This window comes from Rhinolophus sinicus, chromosome 15 (assembly GCF_057876585.1).
Source record: "Rhinolophus sinicus isolate RSI-liver-muscle chromosome 15, RSI-T2T, whole genome shotgun sequence".
Taxonomy (NCBI): Eukaryota; Metazoa; Chordata; class Mammalia; order Chiroptera; family Rhinolophidae; genus Rhinolophus; species Rhinolophus sinicus.
Genome location: NC_142515.1, coordinates 970,472 through 985,385, shown reverse-complemented (window position 1 = coordinate 985,385; position 14,914 = coordinate 970,472). Strand labels below are relative to the sequence as shown.

General features: G+C 52.0%; 1 protein-coding gene across 27 annotated transcripts in view; it reads left to right on the top strand.

Moving 5' to 3' along the window:
• Nucleotides 1–14,914, top strand: part of JAKMIP3 (Janus kinase and microtubule interacting protein 3) — a 77,281-nt gene that overhangs the window by 7,551 nt on the left and 54,816 nt on the right. The window contains exon 1 of one of the 27 annotated variants that reach the window (XR_016018833.1): nucleotides 11,112–11,254. The exons of the other annotated variants lie outside the window; for them this stretch is intronic. The gene's annotated coding sequence lies outside the window, so the exon portion shown is untranslated. Of the gene's footprint in view, nucleotides 1–11,111; nucleotides 11,255–14,914 lie in introns of those variants that run through there. 27 annotated transcript variants of the gene reach the window in all.

Genomic DNA, 14,914 nt, shown 5'->3' with positions numbered 1-14,914 from the left:
GTCACCGGTTCTATTCCCACGTGGGTGAGTGAGCTGCGCCCTCTACAGCTAAGATTGTGAACAACAGCTCTGCCTGGAGCTGGGCTGCCGTGGGCTTGTGTGGGCTTGTGTGGGCTTGTGTGGGCTTGTGTGGGCTTGTGTGGGCTGCCGTGGGCTGCCGTGGGCTTGTGTGGGCTGCCGTGAGTTGCTGACCGACGACTGGCAACTGACTGCCTCACCGGGGGAGCACAAGGCTCATAACACCAGCACGGGCCAGGGAGCTGTGTCCTACACAACTAGACTGAGAAACAACGGCTTGAACGGGAGTGGGGGCGGAGGCAGAAGAAGGGAGAAAGAACTTTTTTTAAAATTGGGGAATATTGGGGAACAGTCTGTTTTTCTAGGACCCATCAGCTCCAAGTCAAGTCATCGTTTTTCTGAATCTAGTTGTGGAGGGTGCAGCTCACTGGCCCATGTGGGAATCGAACCGCTGACGTTGGTGTTACGAGCTCTGCATTCTAACCAACTGAGCCAAGCGGCCGCCCATCCTTTTTTTTCTTGTCTTCCTTTCTCCATCTCTACTGGTTACCAGTGGGACTTTCTCTCTTCCTTTTTGCCCTTTTTCTCCCCAAAAACTCTGTTTTAAAGGCTGGCCTTTCAGATCATGCCTGTCCTTTCTCATCACTCTGGCCTCTCAACTTGAGTTTGTAACTTCAACAGCTCACCTGGCTTTTCGTCACATGCCCTGCCCTCTAACGAGGTCTGGCTTCAGGTTCTGTGAGCCCGTCCGGTAGTTGGTGAGATGAGCCCTGGGGCTGCCTTCCTGGTTTTCTGTACTGACAGTGGCTGTCACCCTCTGTCCTCTGTCCCCATCCCCCTCCCGAGCCTAGGCGGTTGGGGGGAGTAGCATGAGGGGGGCCGGGGCTGGGATCCATTGGTTTTTCCTTTTTATTCACAGCTACTTTGCAGTTTTGGTAATACCGCTCTTCAAGTAATGCCAAGGGTGTCGTTGTGTGAAGAATTTTTGATGTTGTGAAATTATTTTGTATAGCCTAGGGAGAGGGATTTGGGGACTTGATTCTTGTAGCACCGCCTACATTATCTTCGATGATGAGCCCTCTGTACAAGTGTTTTGTGGACATATACTTTCATGTCTTGTGGAGAAATTTCCTAGGAATAGAACGGTGGCATCATAGGTTGGTGTCAGTTTGTTTTATAAGAAACTGCCAGAACTTTCCCCAAGATGGTCACACCATTTGTTGTGAAAGTTCCAGTTGCTCCACGTCCTGGCCAGCATTTGTTGTTTGAGCTTTTCAATTTTAGCCACTTTGGGAGTATATTTGTCTCTTTTTGTTGTTTTAATTTCCACTTGCTTCATTCTTAGTATGTTAAGGACTTTTTATGTTTGTGGGTGTTTGTGTATCTACTTGTGTGAAGTATGTGTTCACTTTTTCTGCCTATTCTTTATTCAGTTGCTTATCTCATTATTGTTAAGCGGTAGGTGTTCTTTATATGTTCTAGATACCAGTTCCTTGTCAAATACATGTCTTGTGGGTATTTTCTCCACAGCTGTGGCTTGCTTACTCATTGTAAGTATACCTTCTGATGAGCAAAGGTTTTAAATTTTGATAAAATCTAATGTATCAGTTTTTTTTCTTTTGTAGTTATTTCTTCCTGTGCCTCATCAAAGAAACCCTTTGGGGAATTTAAAAAATGATGACATCATCACTGCCGTTTTGCCTCCACCTCAGAAATATGTTTCTTAATTTCCATTTAATGGTTCCACTGGGGCATCTGGGTTGTATTTTATTTTGTGCTTTCTATTTGTTGCACCTATTTTCTCCTGTCTTGCCTTCTTTTGCATTGATTGAGGGTTTTTTCTCTCCCATTTCAACATTGTAGTTTCTGTTTTCTATTACTTTCATGAGTGTCATTAAAAAGCAGCAACATCAACTCATCAAAGGCTGAAGTGAATCAAAACCCTCCTTCCAAGGAAGACATGGAGCTCGGAATCCTTCAGCTCAGTTCACCCCTCTCCTAACTTTTACGTTTCTGTTGTTTGGCGTTTTATTTCTCGCTTGTTTATTTTGAAACACCACTAGACATTACTGCTAGTTTTTTAAGTCATGGTTTTATATTTCCTCACACAATCAGCATTTTTGTTGCTTTTCGTTTCTTCTTGCCCCTCAGAATGTCCTTTTGGAATCGCCTTCTTTGTGCCTGAGCTGTGCCTTCAAGCTTTCCTTTGTTCGGCACTGGCATCGTTCTCTCTTCATTTCTTTCTCTTTTTTTGTTTGAAAAATTCCCTCAAGAGTGAGGGTGAAATCTATGTTTACTGGGGAATAGAATTCTTGTTTGGTAGGTATTTTTAAAAGCATATTTAGTGTATTATTCATTTGTTTTATGGCGTCTGTTGTTCCGATGATATATTAGTCATTAGTCTAAATATCTTATCTTTGAAAATAAGCTTTTTTCCTCTGGCAGATTTTATGTTCTCTTTGTCTTTGTCTCTTTTTATCCCCCAAGTTTTATTATGAGGAGCCTAGATTTGGTCTTATTTTGAATCTTTGGGTTGTTGTCTTCCATCAGTTCCAGAGAATTCTCAGTCAAATTTTGCTCCCACTAAGTTTTTCCCCTCATTTTTCCTTCTGGGAGACTGTCTCACTCTGTTTCTCTCACCTGTCTTTTGTATGTTCTGTCTTTTTTGTGCTTGATTCTAGGTATCTTCTTCTGAATTATCTTGCAGTTCACCAGTTTGCTCTTTTGCTCTCGAATCTCCTACCAGAAGTGTCCATCGTGTTTTTTTATTACAATTATTATGTTTGTTATTTCTAAAAGTGCTCTCTTTTTATGATGTTTGGGATATTCTTATAGTTCTCTACTCTATGAAGTTATTTTCAAGCTTGTAAGAAATTTCTTTTAAAAAATAGAATGACATTGTGCACGTGTGGGCTGGGGGTGTATGGGGACGCTCCGCTCTCTACTCAGCTGAGCTGCGAACCCAAAGTTACTCCAGAAAATAAAGCCTAGTTAAAAAATACAAAAATTCTTCATTGTAGTTTGTATTTGTTAACTCCAGTGTCTGAAGGCTGTGTGGGTTTTTTCTTTTTCTTTCTTTTCCTTTTAACTCAGTTCCTGCTCATTTGCCTCCTGGTCTCCCTGGCTGTCGTTAGTGGCTCATTAGCCATTGTCCCTGAACATTGTCGTGTCCTTCTGAGACCTGGGATGAATGTGCCCTTCTCCAGAGAGGGTTACGTTTGCTCCTGCCTGGCAGTTGGAGCACCTAGTGGGGAGCCAGCCACTCAGACCCAGCTCCCAGCTTTTTGATCTTGTTCCCCTCACCCGCAGGGGCACAGACCTACATTGGGGCTGGTTGGCAGATATGGGAGCAGAGGCGTTGTCAGGAGGTGAGGGTCAGTGCAGCACGAGTCTAGAACAGAGCCACCACCAGGCAGCCCCACGCATGGACCAGTCCCTGCAGGGCTGACGCCGAAAGCTAGGTCCTGAGTCAGGTTGGTAGAACAGATTAAGGCAGGGTCCCTACCTGGTTCCAGTCTGAAGTGTGGTCAGAACAGACCTGAAATGGCAGCACCATGGACAGCGCCAAAGGCAGCTCCGCTGAAACGGGGCCGCTGCGCCGCCTGGTCTTGATGCGGTTCTCCCAGCCTCTGAGGGGCTGGGCTGGGGGAAGAAGGCAGGCGGGCCCCTCTGCTGTACGTGAGGGCGCTGGCTGCTTTGGGGGCTCATGGGGCCTGTTGGGTCTCATTTCTTCAGGAACCAGAGCAGCAATTCTGAAAGCTGGACTCGCAACTGGGAGGTTGACAGAAAATTCTTTCTTCAGTGGGAGTGGTTCACCAGTGATAATCATGTCCCCTGCAGTTTTGTGTGGAGTGACACAGGTGTTCCGTTAGGCCACAGGTGTGTCATGGGAACTTGTCTTGAGAACAACCCTCAGAGCAAGTGGTTTGAGAAATGGCATGAATCAATTAAAATTCAATATCTTTGTCTGTCAACATTTGGGAGGAAATTAAAGCAAAGTAGGTTTTGCCAAAAAGCCTGCAGGCCACGATGAAATAAAATTGGGAAGGAGGACCAAGGGAGAGTGGTGGGTAAACGCACGCGCGGTCAGCAGCTCCCCCCGCTGTGGCGTGGGGGTGGGGGAGCATGCCAGCCTGGGCATGCGCTATGTAAATCGCTGCGAGCCGTGGTTTTAATTAATGCCTGCTCTCCCTTCACTGTCTTTTTTTTCCATCTTAAAATTCTATCTGAACTTGGCCAGTGGGAGGCTAATCAGCTACTCCCTCATTCTTCTCTCCCACTCACTGTGGTCCCACTGTGTCGTCAGACACCTGGGGGGAGGGACCCAGTAATTGGTCTTCTCCCTGTGGGGGTCCCCGCCCTCCGACCCCTTTCTCCCTCGTTTTGTTCAAATATGCACCGGTGGAATTACAGCTGCCTCTTTCCCTTTAACTGTCCACAGCACATGCACATAATTCAAACCCGAGTTTTCTAAGGTTTGTAAGGACGCTGTCAATTCCCGCGCTGGGGACCCGCGACACCCTTGTTTGCTGGTTGCCACCGGCATCGCTCGCTTCTGGTCGGCTACTGCCTGTCTCTCCAGAAGTCTGACTCCAGAGTCAGAAAGTCGAGTTCAGTGTGGCCTCGTCCTGGTGGGTGGTGGGACTTGGCTTCTCATCGCCTCCGAGCCCAGGTTTCTCCCGCTCGCCTGCGGGAAGAGATCTGAGCAGGTCATTTCTAACGTTCCTGCAGCTGGCTGTTGTCCCCGTGTAACTCATATGATGGGCTGGGGACATTTCCTCCTTCCGTTTTGTGTGAAACACAAATGCCTGCTACCCTGGTCACCCCAGGAGAGTCCCGAAATAGTAGACCCCACATTCTGGAAACGGGCTGTCCCTGGGTTGGAGACAGTAGCTCTTTGGCAGAAGCCGAGAGGCTCAGTTCTTCCTGACCTAGTGCCATGCACTGGGCTGGCAGGGGTTCCCAGCACATCTGCCAGGCTCTGCTCCCACACAGGCAGAGACACTGACCGGCTGTGGCTGCTGCCACTCTGTCCCTGTAATGCAGGAGCAGTGATGGTACAAAAAGCCTTGAAAAAACAAAGGGACTCTTCTTTTCAAAGCAGCAGATAAAGCCCCAAGTGAAACATGGCTAACTGCTCTCCGCCGTGCCCTGTTCTGGATGGGCTGTGCCCCTCTGCCAGCGTGGCCCTCTGAGGACTGAACTGTGGTTGAAGCACAGCTGGCTTAGAGCCCGTGCCAGTCACCCCGGGGCTGGCAGCACTGATGCCAACACGAGAGCAGACATTTGGGACTGCCGGCCTGCACCAGCTCTCCATGGATTTGTGGTGGCACCCAGCACTTCCTGTGGTGGAAAACTCTGGTGGGGAAAGTCCCTCTGTGCCTCAGTGATGCCACACGTGTCCCACCTGGGCCTCGTGCCCTGGAGCTGTGGCCTCGCAGGGCAGACGCGCTCCCCAGCGAGTATGCGGTCAAAGGCTGGCCTGCGTGGGGCTGCGTGGGGGGAGGCAGACCCCCAAGGGCATGAGGGTGTCATGGGGCAGGCGGGTGCAGGTGGGTGGGAGGAGCAGAGGGGTGTGTCACAGTGTCCCATGCAGGGCTGCTGTCTAGTGACCCGGCTGCCACCTGTGAGAGGATCTTTCGTGTGTCACTCCATCTACATTTTCTCAGCGCTCTAAGTCTTGGTCTACTTAAGGGCTCCTCAGGTAAATGTATACCTGGCTGCCCCTGTGTGGCAGTGAGTTCTGTTGAATTCGGGATGTAACACTGTACATATTTATGCCCCTGGGATCCAGGGTTGTACCAAGTGTTTGCAAGGTTCCCGCCTTCCTGACATGCGAGCATGTGGCTGAGAGTTCAGAGCAGCTGCTGTGGCCCCACTCAGCCTGGTACCTTCAGCATAGTGGGCAGTGCGCTGGTTGTCAGGTGGCCAAGGGCCCGTGGTGGTGCCACGTGACAGACAGTGGGCGGGCCAGCTGCCTGTGGCAAGGCTGCAGATCTCACTGCTGTGCCTCCCGCGGAAAAGCAAACCACGTCCCCCCTCCTTGCTGTTGGGGTGAAAACAGCAGCGATGCTGGGTCAGTGGAGGTGTGCCAAGTACCCCAGGCTTTGCTGAATGTTCAGGAAACAGACTGCGCTCAGCTCAGCATGGCCACTGCCACTCGTGAAGGTGATGATGCTCAGGACGCCCCACCGCGACTCCTGGCCTCTCCTGGGCCCTGGAGGTGAGCTGAGTGGCATGACATGAGCAGCACGCCAGCCTTTGGGTCTCTGATGGCGCGCTCACTTCCCTCCTGACTGACACGGCCTCGCTGCGTGGTGTGAGGCCTGAGTGAGGCTGAGCACAGTGTGTTCAGGTGGGCGCCGGGCCCCCCACGTGCAGACACAGCGGGTGGCGATTCCTCCTCTGACAGGTGCCGCGTGTGTGTCCTGCCCTGCCGTTCGATGTTTCATGTGCAGCTGTCTGGTCTCCCTGAGCAGCAGGCGTGTCGGGCCCGTGGGCTGGATCCTCGTGGGCTGGAACAAGGGTAGCTGTGTCCTGTGTTTCTAACCCCCATGAAAGGGGCGTTATCTCCCGTCCTAGCCTGGGACAACCACCCATCTCACTCTACACAGCATGAATGCTGCGTATTCTTTGCTGTGGCTTTGGATTAAATAAGCTACTTAGCGCCGGATACAATGGTTCTGTGTTCCCACTGCACACAGGCGCGTCCAACCCAGGGGGCGGCTCGGTGACATCCCTGCAAGAGGCCTGTGTTGGTGCCTCTTCCCGGCCAGATAGGAGCCCTGCCAGGTGCTCAGCTGTAAGCACCTCATGTCCACCGCCCGCTGCCCCACGCTGCTGTCGCAATTGTCAATCAAGGGCCTACCTCAGTTGTCTCGGGCTGTTTCATAGGGACGGTGCTGCATCCTCTGGTGGCAATGCACTCTGGCCCTCCGGATGCAGGCTGAGGTCAGGGCCCTGTGGCCACTGTGGCTGCAGGTTGGGAAGGATTTGGGGTGCGAGGCTAAGTGTTTGTTCATATCTGTGGGGGGGGGGGGAGGTAAAATGGCGGCTAAAGGGTTGGTTTCTGATGTTGCCGGTAACAGGAAGCTCTAGAACTCGTCAGTGCGTGTGGGCACAGGTGTGCTGGGCTCCCAGGTGTGCGGGTGGCAGTGGCCTCGAGAGGGAGGAGGGTGGCGAGGCAGATGTCAGCAGAAAGCTCCGTGTTCCCAAGGAAGCTCCGCGCATACCCGGGGGTAAAACACAACTGGCCAAGTAGAGCCACCAGGACGCTACCTCCATTCTTCTGATGTGTTCTTATGTCACATGGGCTTTACATGGACGCACGTGTGGAAAGACTAGTGACACTGGTTACACGGAGCAGTGGGCAAGGACACACTAGGTTGCTGGGAAGTCACCATGGATCTTGATGGAAGGTGCTATAGAAAACAGGGTTCGGGGTTACCTTGGCATGTCTGCAGATGACCCTTGTCCCAGCCCCAGAGGTGGAGGGCAGCATCTGCTGCTCCATGGTCACAGGCTGGCGTCCACGCCACCAGGGTGCTCGGCCACTGTTCCCAGGCTTTTCATGCACCCGTGGAAGGGAGATGTCACAACAGGCTCCCACGGTGTGGGAACAGCTCACCGTCCAAGCTCCTGGGTAACAGTCCTCTTCCATCGGATCTGAACACTTGTTCTGCTGCTGGAGAAAGGCATCCGGTTTCCATGTCATGTGCATTTCAGATGCAGTGCCTGGGATTCTAGAACATTCCTTGGTGTTTGCTAAATTCACCTGCAGGCAGGGGGAGAAGCCCTTCTTCCCTCAGCGAGCCTTCCTGTGGAGGGTCCCTGGTGGGACAGAGGGGGCAGCCCCCCAGGAACAGTGGTGCAGGTCCTCACGATGAAGCCTCATTGCCTGCCAGGAGACGTTTTCCCCAAATGCAGAAGGGTGTGTGTGAAGCCTCTGATATGAGCCGTGACTTGCTGAGAACCTTGTCTGTCCTTCTTGGAGGGAGGCCATTTTATGGAGGCTGAAGGTGCGGGCGATTGAATTGTCCAAGTCTGGACGGACCTTGAAAACACCGGTATTCATCTGTTTCTATGTAAACAGTGTTTTCCACGGTAACTGGCCACACGTGGGTGATCAAGCCGTCCCTCGGGGGAGGAGGGCCAGCGGCTTCCAGCCCTGCTGTGTGTCACCTCCAGTGGCTCTGTGCTGTCGCCTCCTTGGGGCCCAGAGGACACCCCTCAGGATGTCTGGCCTCAAGGACTGCATGGCGCTGCCTGGTCCTCAGAGCTGCAAGAGTGGCCTCCAGACGGACGTGGCAGCTGCAAGTTTGCTGCAGGGTGGAAGCAGGTGGACGGTGGGGCAGGGGTGCTGCAGCGGGTCCCCAGCTCCATGCTGCCCATCGCCCTGTCCAGCGGGGCTGATCCACGGGAGTTCAGGTTCCAGAAGAAAGCTGCCTTTACCTTGGAGAATCACAGGGGAGTTAGGAAGTCAACACTTTCTGAGAAAACTTTTTTTGTGTCAGGGTAGAGCTGCTGATTAAAAAGCAAACGGAACTCTGGCCAGCCGGCCAGCGAAGCTCATCTGAGCAACTGTCTCCTTCACATACCCCCAGAATGCTGGGTGGACTGGAGCTAGAATCTCTCCAGCTCATTTTACAGGGGAGGGAGGGCGGGAGGGAGAGGGCGGGACACCGATCAGGATGTTGGACAAGGAAAGGGACACTGAGCTGTGACCAGGGGCAGCTGCCGGGCCGTGGCGGGCACTGCCCGGGGCCCACAGGCCTGCAGTTTCATGCCCATGTGGCGATGAGAGGCGGGGAGAAAACCTTGCTGAAAGGTGAGGGAACTGGGACTAAGAGCCGGCACAGGGTTGGGACCTTCAAAGGGCTGCCCTCTCCTGAGGGTGGACCACAAATGCCCACACAAGAGCTGGCCGGTGCCTCGTCTGTCTCTGCTCACTCAGGTGGGAAACATTCCAGGGAGGCTGTGAAGAGCCACGTGTGTGCCCCCCCCCCCCCCCGCAAGTCTCATGCTTGAAATGATGTGATATTAACCTCTGAGCCAGGGGGAGTGGAAGCAGGCCCAGCAGCTGACCCTGGGGTGGGGGTGGGGGCACAGACTGGCTCAGAGACTGTTATCCTAACTGTCACAGAAAATGCATTTGGCAAATGGCAACACCCTTTCACAATTTCTAAAATGTGCACTTAGCGAATTTGGGATACAGATAAATTCTTTAACCTGATAAAAGGAATCCATGAAAACCCTGCGCAAATGTGAAACTTAATGGTAGGCCATTGGAAACATGTCTCTTCAAGAAAGAAATAAGAGAAAGATGCTAATTATTACTTCTGCTTAACAATGGACGGGAGGTCCGACCTAACACAAGAACACAGGAAAAATCATTGAAAGAGTAAAGATTGGAAAAGAAGAAACAAAACTGTCCTTCCCAAGAGAAGGTAGAAATGAACTGTTAAGAGATTTCAGCAAGTGGCCGGCACGCGTCAATGTAAACAGTGAGGGGTTGTCCTCTGTGCCAGCCTTTGCTATTCATGGGAAGGAAAAGGAAACAACCACAGGCAGAAACACCGTTTGTGATTGTAGCACAAATGTTAGGCACCTCAGAGTAAGTGCATCAAAAGTTGTACCAGGCCTTCGGGGGAAACTGTGCAGCTTCACGGAAAGACATAAACATCCTGACTAAATGGAGAACCATACTGTGTCCGTGACAAGCGGGCAATGTCACAGAGCTGTCAGTTCTGTCCTCATTAATCTGTGAGCTCGGTGCCACTCCAGTCAGAATCCAAACAGGGTTTCCATTGCATGGACAAGCTGACAGAGAAGAATAATTGGTCAAAAAGAGCCAAATTTGAAGATGCCCGAGGCGGAGGAGATGAGTCCGACCAGATTTCAGGACTTCGGGCGCAGAGCCAGCTCGGCCCCCAGGAGGCTGCTCACTGGTCTCCACGATGCAAGAGCCCAGAGCCCAGCTGGTTCGGACTCAGACGCAGCCCAGCTACGCCCTGGGCGGGGCGGTGAGTGCAAAGCCACCTGCCCCACCGTCTTCACTGTTTCCTCCATCAAATCAGAGCAGCGGGACTCTCGTTCCCTCCAGCTGGAAACCCTGTGAGCCCTGCATTTGCTCAAGCACCGGAGCTGCTTGTGCTTCTCTGGGGCTTTTATGATGTAATTCAGCTGCATTTACGTGGGACGAGCTCCTGTGCTCAACTGTCACACCAGTGGCTTATGGTCTCGTTTGTCTGATTCGTCTCTACGTGTTCATTCTTCAGAGTTTAATGGACCCCGATCCCTTCTGTCACCTCACCATTTAAAATAAAAAATACCCTTTGGAGTCAAAGTTCATTCACACTGTGTTTTCCTGAAAATAAGACCCAGCTGGACAATCAGCTCTAATGCGTCTTTTGGAGCAAAAATTAATATAAGACCTGGTATTATGTTATATTATATTATATTAGACCCAATATTATATTATATAATTATATTATATTATATTATATCTGGTATTGTATTATATGATATTATACCCAGTATTACATTATACCTTATATTATATTATATTATATTATATTATATTATTATATTATATTATATTAGACCCAGTCTTATTTTACTATAAGCCTTATATTAATTTTTGCTCCAAAAGACGCATTAGAGCTGATGGTCTGGCTAGGTCTTCTTTTCGGGGAAACACGGTATGATTGATACTATAGCTACATAAGACCCAGGGCATTTTCTAAGGAGGAGAGAACCTGAGTGGTCTCCTGGAGCAGCCGGGCAGGTGCTGTGTCCCTCCCTTGTCCTTTCACCTGAGCATGTGGCCAGAGCAGTATTCCTCCCCAGGAGCACACAGCTCTCAGGACCGATGGCATCTTGCCCGGTGGGCAGGCACAGCGGGCAGCTTCCTTTCCCACCCGAGATGACTCTGCAACCTCAGGCGGCCGTTGTCCGCACCTGGGCGTTCCTGAGGTTGCCAGTCTGGGTACAGGATTTGCACGCACGCAGAGCTCGGCCATCCTGCCACAGGCATCCGCTCACAGACGAGGCTGGTCCCTCCCCCTGGATGTAGTCACAGCGTAGTGAATTGCATCTGAAAAATAAGGGCTGGGTTTGCTGAGTCACAGAGCCCTGGAGCTGATGCACAAGGCTGCACTGGGTCCTGGACCAGCTGAGACTCTCCCGGCCACGGTGAAAGATGGGTGAGGAGAGCAGACTGGCAGGGTGTCAGGACGTAAGTTCCTTTTGAGTGCTCAGAGGCTTTGCTACTTGTGGGCTGGGCTGAGGCCGTTCTGCACAGCTTGAGTTGTGTCCATACTTAGAATGCGTTCGTGTGTAGCTGGGAAGCTAACTGTCGTGTCAAATGAGCAAAGACACTCACAGAGGAAGCCGTTCGGGGCTCTCCAGGCTCCAGCATCCAGGGCAGCCGGTTCTCTCCAAAGCAGTGTTTCTTTGATCACATGTTCCAAGCTGGGTGGGGGCTCGGCTGGGAGGGCACTTAGTGCTGGGTGTGGTAGGCACCCCAGAGCCCCCTGAGTCAGCGGGAGGCCCCCACCGGCTCCCTGGTCCCTGGAGGAGTGGGGGTGACAGGTGGGTGGGGCTCCCAGTGCCTTGCTTCCTTGTTGTTACCAGGACCTGTTAATGGCTTGCGTCCCCACCACCAACCGGCCCTGTGGGGGGATGGTGTCTTCTTTTCAAAACGTAATCAGGAATCTCAGTTTATCCGTTGACATCACTCGTTACGGAAGGAACTCCAGTGTTTTAGGGAAATAACAGCTTTTTCACTGACTCCCAACGCTTTTCTTTGAAAGAAGCGCTTGTTATTATATTGGGCCTCAGTTTCTCCAGGAGCTCAGGGAAAGTGGGCGGCTGACCGGGGCCAGCAGGGTTGTGGGAAGAGCAGCACAGGCAACGTGGCAGTTAGTACGTCATTTCCTCCTGACGGAGACAGAAACCGGGTTGCTGAGGAAACAGCGCGTGGGCTGAGGTGTGACCATGAGACCCCCTGCACTGGCCTCGTCTCTGCTGTCAGCTCACGTGTGCAGAGAACCAGGACGAACCCAGGTGACGATCTTTTTACCATTCAAAACCAAGACCAGAGTCGTAGTTTTGAGAACATTCTCAGAAGAGCTGAGCCTTTGAACAGATCAGTAGTGAAATGCTGCCTTGGTTCCTGAGGGAAACCGTGTAACAGGAATGTAAACCAGGCCGACGCGGGACCTTGGCTTATGCCGACAGCGTTACAAATGATAGGTCAGCCTGTGGCTGAGGTTCCCTAGGGATTCCGGCAGCAGATGAATGCGTACCTTGTGGGAGATAGGCCATCCATCCTCCGCCGGGTGATAAGTGGGTGTGAGCCTGTTTACCTAAGTGTCAGTCGACTGGTGATTTGAGGGCGCCTGGGAAGCACAGGCGACACCCATGAGAGCACAGACTGTGTTAGTTCCCCTTACGACTCTGCAGCCCCTTGAAGACCCACCATGTGCAGACAGCCATGGACATCCCACAGCCAGGGAGCTGTAGGGAGGTGGGCCTTCTGGCCTGCTGGTTGGAACTAACTGTTCCAGACAAGTGAGTCCTTGGAGGGTTCAGCTGGACCATGGCCTCGGGTGCTGGAATCCCACTCAGGACGACAGCACCTCCTGTGTTACCCTTGCCTCCTGTTTACAGACGCACAGGCCGATGTGGAGCGAGTGGTGATAGGAAGTTTCCATTCAGACCCTTCCTTAGCACCAGGGTTGGAAAAGCCCAGGTGCGGCCACAGAAACAACGTACCTTTCTTAAAACATTGGCCCCAGTCTTCTTCACCAACCTGTGGGGCCGCTGGTCCAGCACACAGGGTGAGCTCTGAGCAGGCAAGAGGTGCTGCCCGTGACAGAGGACTGATTCTCAGCCCCGGTCGGCTGTGGGCAGCTGTGTTTGTCCCCTGGTGTCCTTCCCGAAGGCTCTCAGGTGCTGGTTTAGTGCACACTACGCTTCCCCATGTCGGGAAGTGATATCAGGACATACCTGTGGCCATCCAGGTGGCCACAGCTGACAAGGGGTGTCCTAGGAACTGCGTCAATGATGCAGAGGGCTAGGCGCAAGAGAAGCCGATCCCAGCCTAGCGGAGGCAGGAACGGTGTCCCGCTCAGGACCAGGGGTGGGGCCCAGGAAGGTCGTGAACTCCAAGCTCCAGAGTCCTTGCAGACTCAGTCAGCCTTTGTTCTGCTCATGCCGATGGCCTCGAGGCTGGAGCGCTTACCTGGACCGGTCACGTCTCCTCCACATGAGGAGGAATCCTAGCCCTGGCCTTTCCCACATGCTGTGACCTTATCAACGTCCTCTCTGAGCGGCTGCTTCTCCTGGAACTCCGCCTGCCATGCTTGGCGGCTGGGTCGCCCAGGGTTACTTTGGTTTTGAAGGAGCTCCTGAGTGCCCAGTGGATGGAGGCGCCTGAGGGGTCAGCAGTAGGGGTGGGGGTCAAGGCTGATGTCTGGATGCCTCACTGCTTTTCCTTTGAAGGGACGAATGTCTGTGTTACATCCCCGAGAACACTGGTCCCCAAGTCCCCACTGTCTGCTGGTTAGTGTTAAGCTGAGACCCAGCCTTCCCCGATGATGGATGGAGGGCATCAGAACAGGAAGCACGTTGGAACCCGTCCCGTCGACACGACAGACGGGACATGAACTCTGATCAGGAAGAGCCAACATTTGGGGAACTCCCAAAGCTCAGGGAGGCTTGAAAGGCTTTTCCGTATTTCAGGCTGATGCTCGTCTCACACGGCAGACCACGGGTTTGTGTGGTTGGCCTCCTGGTGGCCAGCTGGCACATCCATTACAGAGTTTTATTAAAAAGCAAAATTGGCTTGTAGCATGCTCTGGTCTCAGGGTGGGAAGAAGACGAAACCCGAGGCCAGAAGGACCTTCGGGCAACGTTTAGCACAGACTTAGAGGGTGGTGACGGTGGGTTGGAGAGGGTGGAGCGCCGAGTGCTTCACCGAGCCCATCACTGCAGCTTACCCTTCAGTGGGCACTCCGTCTGCACGCAGGCGGCCATCCCAGCTGCACAGAGGACAACCCAACCAGAGAGTTCTAGTGCCCCAGAGAGTGGCGTGGGGACCAGCAAGTAGTGTTCAACCCCTCCCAGTGGGACCCAGAATCTGCTGTCATCCCTTTAAAAATACTTCTTAATCACCCTCCCTCTTTTTAAATCCTTCAGATCATTAATTACAATGTATAATCTTTGTTCCAGGATAACCTTTGTTCTGTGAAGTGGATCTGGCTTGTTCCCAGGCCTTTCATTTATATCCATCCGTCCATCCATCCATCTATCCATCCACCCATCATTCACCCATCACCAATCCATTATTATTTTTCTGTAAGTCCAAAGGACAGGGGAACCCAGCTTCTGAAACTGGCCTCACCACCTACCTTTTCACATTTTCAGGGATGTTTGTTTAATCTAAGACGAGCCTAGTCTCCGTGGCTTTTAAAAGACGCCCAGAGCCCTGTGCACATGTTCTCATATGGTGGCTGCCATGGTGTCAGGTTGGGCAACTGGAATAGTTACTGGAGCAAACTCAGAGAAGAAAGGGGAGATGGCTTCTCCTCCAAGTGCCAGGCTGAGGAGGGCGCTGGTCCTCCCCCCGGGGGCTCCCAGGCACTCAGGGGTTACCTGTTGAGCTCCCACTCCCTGCTCAGGGATGTCTTCTGGGCGCTGGTGGAAGACCAATGGTCTTTAAAGCTCTAAAAGGTCATCGGAGGTGTTTTCTTTATGAAATATTTTTTTCGTAAAATGAATACATTCTCATTATGGAAACTTAAAAGAAAATCTCAAAAAGAAAAAGACAAAAATAATCACATTTTTTAATACCCACAAGATAAATTATTAAACATTTAGAATATCTTCCTTG